We start from the raw sequence: 3,846 nt of genomic DNA, 5'->3' as shown, positions 1-3,846 counted from the left end.
CTCTCTCTCTCTCTCTCTCTCTCTCTCTCTCTCTCTCTCTCTCTCTCCACCTTGAGAGTGAGAGAGGCAGACAGGGAACAAAAGTGCTATGACTGGGCTGGATTATTCTCTCTCCACTAGACCCTGACTCCCCAAAGATGAAGGGTTGTTCTCTTATACCTCAATGCCTGATTCTGTGCCTAACATAGCAGGGGTCATCATGTGTGCTGAATGGACACATGAAGTTGAAAGCATTTTCAAGCTCTAGGAGATACTGTTTATGTCTAAAATAAATCCATGTGTATTGTTTTGGCAAAGATTAGTAAAATCTGCATAGTTGGGCCATTCAGTTTAATAAACTAATATTGGAACCATTCCACCAAAAGTGTGTTGATTACTATTTCTCTGGCAATGACTAAATAATCAGACAACTCTATGGAGTGTGAGTTTGGAACTGATCCTACTACAGTTTGGATCTTCAATGGGTCCTCAGTGCACATTACGGTGGTAGATCCTCCAGGGAAGTACTGTTAAGGGGACCAATAAGAGGAAGAGTTTGGGGGCTAGAGAGATGGCTCAGTAGTTAAGAGCACCGACTGTTCTTTTTTTGTTTTTGTTTTTGTTTTTGTTTTTGTTTTTTTGAGACAGGATTTCTCTGTGTGTCCCTGGATGTCCTGGAACTCACTCTGTAGACCAGGCTGGCCTCAAACTCAGAAATCTGCCTGCCTCTGCCTCCCAAGTGCTGGAATTAAAGGTGTGCGCCACCACCACCTGGCTCTGACTGTTCTTTCAGAGGTCCTGAGTTCAATTCCTAGCAATCACATGGTGGCTCACAATCATCTGTAATGGGATCTGATGCCCTCTTCTGTTATGTCTGAAGACAGCAATAGCATGCCCATATACATAAAATAAATAAATCGGGGGGGGGGTGTTTAGAAGGGTGACTTAGATCACTGGGGTGTGTCTTTGAAGGAGGTTTTAGGCTTCTACCCACTTTCTCTCTTTTCTTGGTCAGCCATGAGAAACACTGTTTGGCTCCACGACATCCCCATCCTCATCTGGCATCCTCATCAGAGGCCCTGAAGGAACAGGACCAAAGAATCATAGACTGAAAACTCCAAACCTGTGAGCCAAAATACATCATCTTTCTTTAAGTATTGATTACTCCAGGCATTTCATTACAATGACAGAAAGCTGGCTAGCAGATCCTCTCCAACACTTTACCTCTGCTTGCATAGCGATACAGGGATATTGTTCTCATTTGCAGGGGTCCAAAACCCAGAGTTTAGTTATAATTGTGTACTACGTGGTTCTTGGTGCTAAGTGTTTTCTTTATACAAACAAATAAACAAACAAAAACCAAACAAACTTTCTCAGGCCACAGTCATTAAGATATTGGCCAAGAAAATGAGACCTTAGGTCCAGCTCTTCGCTGAAGAGAAAATACTTAATGGAAAGTTTTGGATTTGGGGCTCAGTAGTTATGATATCCATTAAGGCTGCTCTTTCAGAGGCTCTGAGTTCAATTGCCAGCACCTACGTGGCAACTCACAACCATCTATACTTGCAGCTCCATGGGATTCGATGCCCACTTCTGATGTGGAGACAAAATACCCAAACGCATAAGACAAATGCATAATTAAAATTTGAAAAAAGAAAAATCTGGATTCAAAATTATCTTGAAAAACTTTATCATTTTACAGGTTGGGAAAAAAATTCTCTTCCCCAGGTTAAAAGAAGCCTGGCCTGGCAAAATAGCTGAGAATTTTTATTTACCTCAGATTTAGTACAAGCCAGTTAATGATTCAGTTCCTGACAAATAGTTCTTGTAAGGCTTTACTATTGTATTTAAAATGAGAGTGTCAGGGAAATAAGTACATCAGAAAACAAGTGTGGTATTGAGGATGAGCCCAGAATACATGCCTGGACCATGACATAGGTAAGAGGAAGAAGGGGATTAGACAGTATGGATGTGCAGGGCACTACATAACGCTCTTATTTTTTCTTCAAAGTGAGCATGTGCGAAGATATTGGTTTCAAAGCTGGCTGCAAAAATACTTCCCATTCCACCTCACACTTCTTATACTGGGGGATCCACGGTCCTCCCTTGAGTATGGGTGGACTTACAAAGATTTATTTATTTATGTATTCACCATTGCTCTCTTCAGACACACCAGAAGAGGGCATCAGATCCCATTAAAGATGATTGTGAGCCACCATGTGGTTGCTGGGACTTGGACTCAGGACCTCTGGAAGAGCAGTCAGTGCTCTTAACCACTGAGCCATCTCTCCAGCCCATGGGTGGACTTAACAAATACGGCAGAAGTTAGCTTGGCTATTTACAAGAGTAGGTTACAGAAGATAATATGGCTTCCCCATGGCTTTCTTCAGGTGTACATGCTTAGGACTTAGCCACCAAGCTGTGAGGAAATTCAAGAGACCCCATGGAGAATTCCTACACAGGTGTCCTAGGTAAGATGTGAGCTGACACTTACCAGACCTACCAGAGCAAGACTTTTAAGTATTTTAGCTCTTAATAATGGAGTTACCCACGACTTTTGTTGTCTACTTTTTAGATGTACACATTCTAAAAGCACAAGTCAATGTTACTGTGCTCTTTCCAAATCCACAGAATTCATGAAAAATTCATGGCTATATTTTAATGCCTCAAGGGTTGGAGGGTTTCTTAGAAGGAATAATACTGAAACATCCTCTAAGTTAGATATGATTTTCTCTATATAAACATCAGTTAGGATGGGTTTTGGCTCTAGGCAATAAGAACCATGACCAGAACTAATTTAAGCAGCATTAATTTTTCTCACGGAGCAAGCAGTCTGCAGGCAGAAGGTTCCAGAGTGACATTGCAGTTTAGTGATGTCAGAATCTATATCCATCTGCTTTTGGGTTTTCTCAAGATGGTTGCACTAGTGTCTGAAAACCATTCAGAAGCCTGAAAGGGGACAGAGACTTACCTGTTGTTAGAAGTGCTGGTGGTTGTTTGAGACAGAATGTCCCATGTCTAGTCTTGCCTTGACCTGAGGAAACATTAGAAACTGGTCTTGACACCTGATCCTGCACATCTTAAACAGCTTTCTTGTAACCCAAACCTGATGCCACACAGATCCTATTTGTCGGCAGACACCACTTTCTTTGAACAAAGTTGTCCCCATCCTTGGTATCCGCTTGCTTTGACATTTAAAGGGATGACGGCTCCAAGTCCAAGCTGATGACAGGAAGGGTCCTGTGTATGCACTGGGATTTATGCTTGCATATGTCTCCCTTGTGATCCTTCCTGGTAAATCCTGCAAGCTTCTCAGAATTCAGAGGCCACTGAGTGCTCTGCTTTACTTTAGCTGCAGAGCTTAACATCTTCCTTATTTAGTCTCTACCCCAGGAGGATGGCTTTAATGGTAAGGAAAAAGGCTATTTGGTAGACAATCTCCTTTTTTCTAATGAAAAAAAGAAGAAGACATCTAGATTAAGTTGTACAAAGGTGGCATGACCAGTAAAGGACAGAGCTTAGCACTATCAATGGGAAAAAACCCTCTCTCACACTGTCAAAGCATTACTATAGGTTAACTGAGTAGAGGCTCAACCATTTCTTTCTTATACTTCTCTACTGGCTTGAAAACTGAAAGAAAGTAACAAACTAAAGTGGAAGGATTCAAGAGTCTCACAGGGGAACTACTGCTTATTTTTCTGGAAGAAACTGTATCTGTCCCCAGCCTGTGACCCCCACTGTGTTGCTACTGTTCCTTTTTCACCCTTCTCAGACATTACTAGTTGAAAACGACACTCTTCTCCATTGAGCCTGGTCATAATTCTTTATAGAGCATTTCAGTGAGAGGTCACAAATAGCCTTCGGTGG

The sequence above is a fragment of the Grammomys surdaster genome, unplaced genomic scaffold, assembly GCF_004785775.1.
Source record: "Grammomys surdaster isolate TR1022 unplaced genomic scaffold, NIH_TR_1.0 363, whole genome shotgun sequence".
NCBI classification, from domain to species: Eukaryota; Metazoa; Chordata; class Mammalia; order Rodentia; family Muridae; genus Grammomys; species Grammomys surdaster.
The sequence above is the reverse complement of the archived record's forward strand: the minus strand, read 5'-3'. Positions refer to the sequence as shown.